General features: G+C 33.0%; 1 pseudogene; it reads right to left on the bottom strand.

Moving 5' to 3' along the window:
- Positions 1-12,075: 12,075 nt before the first annotated feature.
- LOC143666591 (olfactory receptor 10AG1-like) lies at positions 12,076-13,013 on the bottom strand (annotated as a pseudogene).

Raw genomic sequence — 13,013 nt, forward strand, 5'->3', positions numbered from 1 at the left:
TTATGATGAGTTAGAAATAGGGCAGAGATTAGGCAATTGGTGCTAAAGTAATGCAGACTGTGCAACAGTATTGATTTTAAATGTTCAGAAATGAATAGCACAATACTACCTGATTTCAGCACAATAATATAAGAACACTGAATGAAGCTCAATGTATGATTGAAGGAGAAGGGCTGGGGGGCATGTTTGAAACCAGAAGAAAAGATAGAGGATAAAGACTGAGATGGCATAATTTAAGAATGACTAGAGTGGACAGTGATGATGATTAAACATACAAATAAACATTTTTGCCTGAAGGATAACAAATGAGTATCAACATTGCAAGGTGTTGAAACAGATGACATATGGGAAAAAATACAATCAATGCAAGCTAGCATCTATATTCAACAGTAGCATTATAATATACTTCCACTGAATATAATAAAGGCATTATGCCAAAACTAAATTTCAACATGTAAGGGACATTGGGGAGGAATATGGATTCTTTGTGGGAAAAAAAGAAAATGTCATCATATAGATTATAGTGGCAAAGGCATGTCTATACACTTAGGTTGGATTGCATTATGTGTGAATAAAACTATTTAAAAATGAATCAAACAAACAAGCAAACCAAAAGACAGCATGAAAACAATTACCTGATCATGTAAGCAAGTTTTTAAATACCAAATTGTCTATCCACCAATGTTCTTAGATTTGACTGGTGTACTTTGGATTTCCATAATGCTAGACAATATTCTGTTTCTTACTCTGTATATGTTTCTCCATAATTTTATACTATCGTTTAAACTACTGTGCTGTGTGTGCACACAATACTCTAACACTCAGGTCCTGATAAACCATCACCAAACAAAGAAGCCTGATTTTTATTCTTCCTGAATTTGCTATGAATACATCAATAGATTAAATTCGCTTTGAGAAATAACCAGATATAACATGACAGAATTACAATTGAGCTTATGATTTGAAAATATAAAATTAACAAATGCTAAAGGTGATCTCCCCATAAATCAATTTTCCCACAAATTAATCCTGTTTAAGTTAGAAATAAGCAGAGAAGAAAGAAACTAGCAAAATGTCTTGAAAGATGAGATACTTTTGTTTGGGGCAGGCTATATATTCAACACACTAAAGAGAAACAAATGAAATTTTACATAAAGCTATTCTAAAAAAAACTAAAAACATCAAAGATAACCTGTTATTATTGGCCCAAGCACTGTGCAGGAGATATCCTTATCATTTAGTATGTGTAAATAATACACATATTGGAAATCAGTGCAAAATGATTGTAATTAAAATTTCAACAAATCCTAGATGAAGATCAGCAACAGACTCAGGCCTTTATCATTGCAGTCAGATAGATGAAGTGCAAAATATATTCTTGCAGGGAATACTATCTTCTATTCCCTTACACAACATGCACAGCATAAAATTAATATAGATACATATACAAATATGAAAGAGTAAAAGCAAGTAAATATTATCCACAACCAAGAGAAAATTATATAGAGAGTCAAATATTATAATTACCAGACAAGAATGGAAATAAAGCAACTATAAATATGTTATTTTAAGAATGGGAAATGTGTATAGCATCCACAAATTAATGAGAAATATTAGTGAACAGTTGGAAAATACAAGGAAGAACACTATACGAATTCCAGAACTGAAAAATATGATATCCAAGTTGAAAAATTTTTAATATACTTAATATCTGTGGGCTTTAGATGAGGAATAATTAATAAAGTTGTGCATCAGTGAATATATGCCATGCAAACTGAAGCAAAGGAAAAAACAATGACAACAACAACAATAATAATACAATAATGTTATTTTTGAAAAGTTTGTTGTAGCTTGTAGTTATATACCCTAAAAAAAAGCATTTTCTCAATCTAAATCCATTCCTGTGGCTGTGACCCCATTGTAAATAGGACCTTTTGATTAAGTTGTTTCAATTAAAATGTGGCTCGTCTGAATCAGAATGCATCTTGATTCTATTACTAAAGGCCTTTAAGAAAGGTCGCAGAGAGATAAAAGGAAGGGAGCAACCAGAAGTTTGAAGTCAACAGAACATGGGAGAGCAAGGAGAGGGTGCCATGTGCTTTGCCATGTGACAGAAATGAAAAGGACCAAGGATTGCTGGCAGTCATCCCTATAATGCCACATCCTTCTGGGAGAAAGCGTCACTTTGCTGGTGTCTTGATTTTGAACTTATTCTGTTTTCAAAATTGTGACCCAGATTATTTAAGCCAATCCATTGCATGTTATTTGTTTTGCAGTGAGGAAATTAAAACAGTTTTCATATCCAATACCTTGGCTATTATGTGGCACAATATCACATGGCATATCATGCACAATTTAAACCCTAGATCATGAGGAGTACTAGAATGGGCAGAAGAGTTATTTGAAGGGTTAGTATCTGAGACACAAATGATAAAGTACATTAATACTCACGTGTAAGAATCTATGAGAGCATAAAGCATAATGATTGCAATGTAAATCACACCTTGGCATATAAGGAAACAGACAGAAACAGTAAAAAATAGAAAAAATATATGAAAAAAACATAAAAATGACAGTTGATAGTGCATCAGAAAATAATGAATGCCAAAAGATGTGAAAATGACATCTTTGAGAAGAAGAAATTAATTTGAATTATCAGTGCTATCATTTATCCAGAAAGAAATATAGATGCTTTCTGTATTACTGGCTTTTGGTTTGCTAATATTTAATTAAGGACCTCTGTAGCTATATTTTTAAGGGATATTGGTATATAGTTTTCTCTTCTTATTATGCTTTTGATTGGGTTTATTACTGTAGGAGCAAGTTTTAATACAAGACCTGTGGAATTTATTTGAAGCAACTGGCTTCAGAGTGGTGATGGCAGTAAACTGTGGAGATTGTTATCTACTTAATGGAGAACAGTTTGGAGGGAGAGAATGTTTGTTTTTTTTAACCCCAAGTTCTTTATAGCTATCTTTAGTATGTGGAGGCTAAACACTGAAAAGTAAACACTCTGTTTTCTCACGAAATGCGTCATGCATGCTTTTTGTCACATAAACCCTGCAGTATATAAGCAGGAACTAATTAGGAATAAAGTTGTCGGTAGTCTTTTGTCACTAATCTTCAGACCTCCTGATCCTGTCTGTCTCTCTCATCATTCCTTAATATCCTTCATGCTCCAGTCCCGTGGAAGCAACATCTTACCAAGGTTACATTAGCGTCATAGAATGAGTTGAAATTAATTCTCTTCACTTCTTCTATTTAAAGAGTTTGTGAATGGTGTGGTATTAATTCTAACTTAAATCTTTTGTAGAATTTACCAGTGAAGTCATCTAAACAATGATTGTCTTTATGGAGAGTATGTTTTGACTAGCTTAATCACTTTATTTGCTCTAGTTATATTCATACTTTCTAAATTTTTATACAGTTTTGGTAGTTTCTTTCCAGGAATTTGTCCATTTCATCTAGGTGATCAAAACTGTTGTCATTTATTTGATCATAGTATTCCCTTAAAATTATTTTTATTTTTGTAAGTTTAGCAGTAGTGTCTCCCATCTAACTGCTATGTTCCCATAATGCACCTTATAACAACTCACTCCAGAGTAACACAAACCAGGGATCCAAGTAAAGTAACCTGAAGGATCGCCATCAACTAGCACCAGAAATTTTGATAAAGTTGGGGAGAAAGCATTGCTTGATGATGCTTCTATTTTGCTTCAAAACTGTGATCCACTGTATTACCATTGTCTAAACCAATGCAACATGTCAAAAGTGTTATAGCATCCTGCCAAATTTAAACACGCATAAATGTGAATTACACAACTTTCCCTCTGTTTCTGATTTCTTTCTCATTCCATTGTAATCAAATAATTATATTTTGTATGAATTCCATCCAATTTAATTTATTACACTTTGATTTATAGCTTAGAATATGGTCAGTCCTGGAGAATATTCCAAGTATACTTGAGATTATGTATATTGCTTGTTTTGGTGGAGTGTTCTAGAGATCTACGCTATGTATAACTGATTTAGAATATCCTTCATATCTCATAATATGTATGATTTTCTGTCTGTTGTCTATCCATTATTAAAAGTAATAAATTGAAGTGTCAAATTATGATCATTGGATTATTTATTTCTTCCTCCAGTTATGTCAATTTTGACATCATGTAATTTTGAGCTTAATTATCACAATCACATCTATATATAAGACCCTTTATCATTATAAAATAGCCTTGTTAATTTGTAATAGCATATTTTTCAGGCCTGATTTATCTGTAATTTGTATAAACACTTTAGCTCACTTCATGATAGTTCAACTTTCTCCATCCTTGTATTTCAAATTTGTATCTTTGAATCTCAAATGTTGCTTCCCATAAAGGCAAAATATAGATCTTTTATAAACTTAACCTGATAATTCATACCTATTGAGTGGATTATTTCATTCATGCAAATTTAATGTTACTACTGATACGGTTCAATTTACATTGACCATTTTGCATATGTTTTCTGTATAACTCATTTCCCCCTCTATTTGTCTTTACTGTCTTCTATTATGTGAATATGTTCTAGTATAATACTTTCATTATTTAAATTATGTTTTTAATTGCTTTCTTAAAAGTTGATGTACAAATTATATGACATGCATCTTATCAAGATCTGTATTAGATTTATACTAGTTTAATTCCACTGAAATAAAGAAAATTTATCCCTAAATAATGTTATTCCTCTAAAAAGCTAAAGTTAGAATGGAGAGCAAGTATATATTTATAGAGTTTGCTGCCCTAACCCTGTTATTAAACATATATGGTTTTCATCACTTCTTTCTATAGATTCCAGTTAACAGCTGATGTAATTTCCTTTTGCCAATACAGCTTTCCTTCAAACTACTTCTTTTTAAATTTTATTATCAAATATATTACATTTCTATATTATAAACCAAGTAATTATATATATATATATATATTCTTTCAATTCACTTTAAATCAGTTAAGGGAATCAAGAGGAAAAACAAATCAATTATTCCAGTTTTTATATTTCCCAACACAATTTTCTTTAATTGTGTGTTTTTGTTTCTTTGTGTTAATTCAAAGAACTATATGGTTCCACCTGTTTTCAAGTTAAATATAAATTACTTTTATAATTTTGTGCAAGACAGAGCATCTAGGCAAAAATCCTATAATTTTTGGATTATAGGATTATAACATTTTCACCTCTAAATGTTAGTATTTCTCCTTCAATTTTGAAAAGAGGGTTTATTTTTCATTTTTAGATATGTTTCTGGTTGACATTGATTTACTTTGATCCTGTCTTATCTTGTCTACTGGTCAAGTTTTTGATGGCATATCAGTTGTTAATCTAATTGGTTATACGCATTGTGCATGAAGTGTCTTGCTGCCTTCAACACTGTCATTAAAACTGTATTTGAACCTTTTAAAAATAATATCTCTGGTCATGTATCATTTTTAGGTTATCATATTTTGAGTTCATTGAATTTCTTTGATGTGGAGATTGTTTTCAACAAATTTAAAATTTTCAGCCATATTTCTTTCCATATTGTTTTGACCCCATTTTATCTTTTTTTCTATTACTCTACTATGTACATGGTAGTGTGTTTACTAATATTATCTCATGCTTCTCTGAGTCTTTTATTTTTCTTCATTATCTTCCTTCTATTCTTCAGAATATTGTCTCTAATGATGTGTTATGTTTGATTGTATTTCCTTCTGCCAGCTGAAATCTACTGTTGAGCCCATTTAGCAGCTTTTTCAGCCATTTAAATTTCCAACTCCATCATTGCCATTTGTTTCTTTTTCATGATTTTTGACTTTTTATTGATAGTCTATATTTGTTGAGACATTGTCATCAAACTATCCTTTAATTATTTGGATATTATTCTTTAAAAATAAATTCTTCCTTTAATTCTTTACTTTTTTGCACATGAGCATATTGCCAACACTGATGTATTTGTCAGCCATGGGTCACATTTGGGTCCTTTCAGAAGTAGTCACTACTGCCAGCTATTTTTTTCTTGTATCATACTATGTGTCACACCTGTTTCTTTGAATGTCTTATTGTTTATTATAAACTGGACATTGTTAAAATCTATTGCATAAACTCTGGATCCTTATTTTCCTATCCCTAGCAGGTCAATGCTTATATTCATTTGGACATTCATTTATTTTTAAAAGCTTAGCTGAACTGACTCTGTGAAGTCTCTTTCACCACCAGTGTACAGACACTGATGAGTCTATTCAGATTTTTTCCTTTTATCATTCAGCCTGGCTACATAAGGGTAATCTGTTAGTCAGCACAAGTCACTTATTATTCAAATATTCTGCTTGAGCCAATATATCCTACTTAGCCATTTAAATTTTCAAAATTTACCAAAGTGTGCATGTGTAGCTTGGTGGTTTCTCCCAAGTTCATTGAGGTTATGTGTTTCACTTTCAGCAAGGGACTAGTAGCTAGGATTTTCCCTTTTTATTTTGCCTTAATAGGGTTCAGACTTGGGTAAGCACACCATCTTTCAGATTGCCAAGGAGGCATGCCATTTTACTTTTAAATCTAGCTTCATTGGAATTAGCCCTTTCTCAAACATTTTTATTGTTCAGTGAGTTACTGTGCTCAAGCTCCTAGCATCATAGAAGCTTTGATATTTTGTTGATCGATCCTATGTCTTGAGGAACATTATCAATTCTTACCAACAACTTATTGGTGTAGGTGCAGATTTCACAAAATAATTCCATTGATTTAGGTTTTGTTGGTTTATTTATGTTTCAGAAATATTTTGTGATTTTTATGTGTAGTCTCTTACATCTTTGTTTAAATTTATTCCTAGGTATTTGATTATTTCTGTTGCTGTGTTTTTCACAGTCCTCTAGGGAAAAAGCACCAACAGGAGTTGTTATATGTGAGTGTATGTGTTATTTAAATATTACTAATTTTTTATAGAAATTGGCTCACATAACGGTGGGGAGGGGCAATCCCATATGGCAGGGCAAGGTAGGAACTCTGAAGAAGTTTTCAGTGAGTTCCCCAGGAGAAACTGGCTGGCTGAAGTAGAGTTGGAAGTTTTCTATTCTGACTGCTGAAATCACTATTCCTGCTCAGGCCTTCTAATGACTGGGTGAAACTCTTCTCATTGTTGAAGACAATCTCTGCAGGTGATAATAGATATAATCAGCCATAGATGACATCAACTTACTGATGATTTATATCCACACAATGTCATCACAGTGGTAACCAGGCTAGTGCTTGATTGGGCCAACAACTGGGCACCATAACCTGCCAGTTTGACACATGAACTGAAACATCACAGTCAAACCCTTGCCAAAATGGCATCATATACATAGAAAAATGTATATGTGCCTTATTTTCACTACACAATATTCAATTCTCCTACATACAACTTGGAATGCACTAACATTCCCCAGGAGAGAATCCATCTCCTTGAGAAATATTCACTCTTAAATTTATCCAATATCCTAATTAGTTCAACTTGAAGTTATGTCATATGATGATAAGATAGCATATGGAAGAAAACAAAGATATTTGCTTATGTGTATAGATAAACACACATATAACACAACAAGAAAGAAATGTTCATAAACATTATACTTCTCATTTCTGTAAATGGTCACAGGGACATAGCTGTGACCTTCTTACACGATCCATTCCATAACACTTTTACCCTCAGCAATCACCTTAATTAGCTGTATTTCTTTGTCTGGTGGGGTGATGCAAACCTTCATTCACAGAGTTTCCTGTAGTTTCTGTGCCACTGGCATACATATGTACATATATGGATATGACATTGATAGTAGATGGCATGAATTGGCAACAGAGATGTGCAAAATATCTTCAGACATGGATACTCAAATGCTTGTAAAAGGCAAGCCTCAGTATTTAGTATCTTAAAAGAGTTTTGTGGGGTTAAAAATATGATGTTGACTGATCATTAATAAATATGTTGTATATAGTTGTTAAATAACAGGATGAGATCAAGGCTTCAAATTTCCAATTTATATGTTACATGAAGGATCTAAATGTTTCTATGTGTGGCCTGAAAAAAATATTATTTCCTGGAGTCACACACATGATATTTCTGAAAACCAGACCAAAAGCTCATTGTTCAAGTGAAATGAATCAAATTGTAAATTGAATTCCTCCCATTTCATAATGTCTATTTCTAAATTGAGGGCATAAATTAGGAAGTATTTTGATCCTGAAAATTGGAAAGGAGACATACGAGCTTATAATGATAAGAGTATTGACTTGACAGCCTAGATACTGCTGCATGCTCTTTTCCATATAATGGTGTGCCTGAGGAGTCAACCACCTGAACTCTAGTCTTCCCTGAGGAGTCAGACATTTTGTCCCCATCTGAAGATACATAAAATCATATATCTGTAACTTTCTCACCTGAGAAAACAGCCCTCTCACCTTCATCTGAAGATATAAACTACGTTTCACCTGATGAATTTTATGACAATTCTAAATCTTCTCATGATACATCCCCACAATTCCTCTTTCCTTCCAGGCCTCTAACTAGACTGAAATCCCCATAGGCCCTGAAAAGGGAGATACAAAGTGGAGGTAGGCTTTCCCCAAAGAACTCAATGATTTATCCAATGTGTATATATATAAGTCAGGGGAACTTTTGTGGGAATGTTTAATAAAGATATGGAATAATGGAAGAAGGAGTATAGAGTTGGTTGAGGCTGAATTTATTGATATAGGTCCATTGAGATAAAAGTCCAGATTCAGTGTTGTAACTCAAGGGGTTAGAAAAGCACCAATTCTTTTTTTTTTGGTGGTTGGCTGAAACATTTGTGTATAGGCAGCAATTTGGCAAGTGGTGGACTGTGGTAGTTATGTTTGGGTGTCAACCTGACTAAGTAAATGTGCCCAGTTATTGGAAGAGGAAACACTGGTCTGATCCTTACTGTTAAGAGTGTTTCATGAATATAAATAATCATTAAATTGTTACATCTATGAGTGATTACATATAGAATCAACAAAGGAGGCTGCATTCAGCAAAGACATAAATCTAATCCCATCAGTTGAAGATCTTAAAGGGGAAATTGATGATTTTAGCAATGAGAAAGAGGAACCCCTTTCCCTACTTCAGCTACTCAGTTTATCCTGGGGAAGTCCTCTAATCCTTCACTGGAGTTCCCAAATTGCAACCTGCTATAATGAATTAGAATGCACTGATCCCCACTGTCATGTGACCCAATTACTATAGTGAGTCAGTTAATTTCTATCTATATATCTATCCATCCACATGTGAGCATGAGCGTGAGTGTGTGTGTGTGTGTGTGTGTGTGCATGTGTGTGCATGTATTGACAGGTCTGTTTCTCTGGATGACCCTATTATAATTCTTTCATTTATGCTAGTTTGGTATTTCGTCCTTTCTATTTCTGCTTAGAGTTAATTCTGTCTTCTTGTTTTCATTGTTAGTCTAGTTAAATGTTTGTCTATTTTGTTGATCTTTTCAAAGAACCAAGTGTGCTTTTCTTGGTTCTCTTTATTGTTTTTATGCTGTCAAATATAACTGCTCTAGTATTTTTTATTTCCTTCCTTTGTTCCTTTTCAGTTTATTTTACTTTTCTTTTTATAGATCCTCTAGTCATGAGGTAAGGTCTCCAACTTGAGTTATTCTTTTTCTTTTTTAATGCAAGCATTTAGAGTTATAAGTTTACTTCTCTGTACTGAGTTTACTACATCCCATTAGTTTTGGTATGTTGCATTTCATATTCATTAACCTTAAGTTATTTTCCAATTTAGCTTATGATTTCTTCTTTGACCCACTGAATTTACAAGAGTGTGTAGTTTAATTGCCACATATTGGTGAATTATCAATGATAACCTCTTTTATTGATTTGTAGCTTCATTCCATTGTTGTAGAAGAAAATTCATTGTATAATTATATATATTTAAATTTATTGACACTTGCTTGTTGACCTAACATGTCATTTGTCATGGAGAATGATATGTGTCCTAGAGAATAAGGTTTCAATTAATTTTGAGAAAATGAAAAATAAATTTGTTAGATGAAGGATACCTTTTTCAATAAATATTGCTGGAGCAGCTGGGCATCCAGAGTAAAAAAGTCAATATCAAACTAAATCTCATGGCTTTTACAAAAATTCATTCAGAATGCACCACAGTCTTAAATGGAAAATGCAAATTATGCATTCTTTTAGCAAACAATAGGAAAAAATATTCAGGATCCAGGATTATGGGTACAGTACTTAAATTTGACACCAAAAACACAATTCTTAAAAGGAAAATTCCATATATTGCACTGTTTTTGGTTTGCTAAAGTTGCTGAGGTACAATATACTAGAAATGAGTTATATTTAATGATGGGTAATTATTAGATTACAAATTTTGCATTTCTAAGGCCTTGAAAATGTCCATATCATTCAATCAACAGGATAATACCTTGTCTGAAGAAGAATGCCTGCCAGCATTTAGGTCACTTGCATCACAGGGGAAGGCAAAGTATTGACATCTCTTTGTCCTTCACACCTAGGGTCAAAGCTTCAGCTTCTCTTGCAGTGGCTTCCTCTCCCAGCTTCTGTGGGTGAATCATTGTCTCAACTTCTCTGAGCTCTCTGTACTTTTCTCTGTGGGTTTCTCTTAATTTTCTCCTTTAGTTTCTGCATGTGTTGCATTCTCTTATAAAGGAGTACAGTTATAGGTGTAAGACTCAACCTGAATGTGGCAGGTCACATCTCAAATGAAATAACAGAATCAAGCATGCAATCCACATTAGGTTTATCCCCAAAGGAATGGATTAAAGGAGCATGGCCTTTCTAGGGTACGTTACAACTTCAAACTACCATATGGACCTCATAAAAATGAAATATTTTGCTTTCTGAAAGAGGATGAAAAACGAGCTATAGACTTGGAGAAAATATTTGCAAGTCACATATACAATGAAAGAGTAGTCTCTGGATTATGTAAAGAACTCTAAAATCTTAGCAGTAAATGAAGAAGAAAGGTATTAGAAAATGGGAAAATACATAAAGATATTCTTCCAAATATAAGTGAATCTGCGATGATTTCAGTTATAAAAATAACCAAAAGAATATGAGCACTTTCTCTTTCCTGCTGCCTGGAGGCTCCAATGACCATAACATGACTCAGTTATGGAAGATATATTCAGACACAGCAGAGCAGGAATATCAGAAATCACCCTTTAAATCTTATCTTTCAATATTTTTGAAAAGGAGATAGATAAAAATCTATCTTGTTAAGTCAATATATATTTCTTCTCATATATGAGAAAAATTTCTCAAGTCAGTAATATATGTATTACATGTATGTATTATACAATACATATGCATTATACAATATATATGCATATTATATTATACAATAAATATGTATTATAGAACATACATTGAGAGAGCTAATATATGTATTATAGAACACACACATGAGAGGGCTAAATTTATGTAAGCATTCTTTTGGGAAAATGGCTTGAGTAATTTTACATAGGAGCAAATTAGATTAAATAAATACACTACTTTTTTTTAACCAATGTTTTAAAATTTCTAGATTTTGGCAATAGTTTAAAGTAGGACACAGTAATATTAACTTATATTTATTTATCCATTAAATCATTTAATCATTCACACAACAATATTCATTATTTACTTACTGGAAAATCTGTGCTGTATAGTCAGAGAATAATGCTAGCAAATACAAGTGCAAAGTTTTAAGCAGTCATTTGAGCAACTTAATCTTACATACTTTTCAAAATATTTAAGCCAAGTATCTTAAAAGTTTGGACTCTGTTCATAGACTTGAATGGAAAAAATGTCATGCAAATTATTATTTTATACAGCTGATAAGGTTCTTTTTTTAGATATGTAGCATTGAAAGTAGATTACTTTGCTTAGTATATATTTAAGCACAGTACATTTCAGGCTACATATCTAAAACTACATCATAAAGCAAAAACTGTTTTATTGACAAAGGGGTAACATAGAGATTTAAATGTTTCTTGGATAACCACATGACAGTTGTTTAAAACAAGAATAATCAAGCTTATCATCCTATTTTTTACATAATAATTTTCTTAGTGCTGCTATAACATCCTTGTTCCTAAGGGATTTCAATCATGGGATTGAAAATAGGAGTCACAATGGTATAGAAAAGAGAGAGAAGTTTATCCATTCCTAAACAATGTTTGGATTTGGGCCTTAGAAAAGTGATGGTGGCAGATCCAAAGAATAAAATAAGAACCACCATGTGGGAATAACATGTGGAGAAGGCTCTGACCTTGGGCTGTTGACAACCTCTGAATGGTGGAAATGATTTTGTTGTAGGAGGCAAGTATCAACATAAAAGGGACTGCAATAAAAAAAAAACAGAGCTACTAAATAGATAGATATCTCATGTGCAGAAGTGTCCCCATAAGGCAGCCTGATAATGGGAGGGATGTCACAGAATAAATGGTTAATCTGGTTAGAGTCACAGAAGTCCAGAAGGAAAATTTGACATGTTTGCCCTATCTGGAAAGGGATAGCACCAACCCAGGAACCAACTGCCAGCTGAATACACATCCTTTGGTTCGTTACTAGAGGGTAGTGCAGAGGGTTAAAGATGGCCACATAGTGATCATAGGACATCATATCCAGGAGGAAACGTTCTGTGATTCCCAGCATAAGGAAGGAGCACATTTGGGTGGCACAGTTCAACCTAGAAATATTTCTATCCTGGGTCCAAAGGTTCACCAGAATCCTGGGTAGAGTGACAGACACATAACAGATTTTCAAAAAGGAAAAATTCCCTGGGAAAAAATACATGGGTTTCTGTAGTGCAGGGTCAAGCCTGGTTATTATTATTATGAGGCTATTTCCAAGTAAAATAATGATGTAAACAATGGAGAACATGCCAAAGAGAAACCCTTGGAGATTTGGAAGGTCAGAAAATCCCAGGAGTACATCACTGTGGAAACATTGTCTTCTTCTTTCTTCTCTTCATGTTTCAT

The sequence above is a fragment of the Tamandua tetradactyla genome, chromosome 23 (assembly GCF_023851605.1).
Source record: "Tamandua tetradactyla isolate mTamTet1 chromosome 23, mTamTet1.pri, whole genome shotgun sequence".
Lineage (NCBI taxonomy): Eukaryota > Metazoa > Chordata > Mammalia > Pilosa > Myrmecophagidae > Tamandua > Tamandua tetradactyla.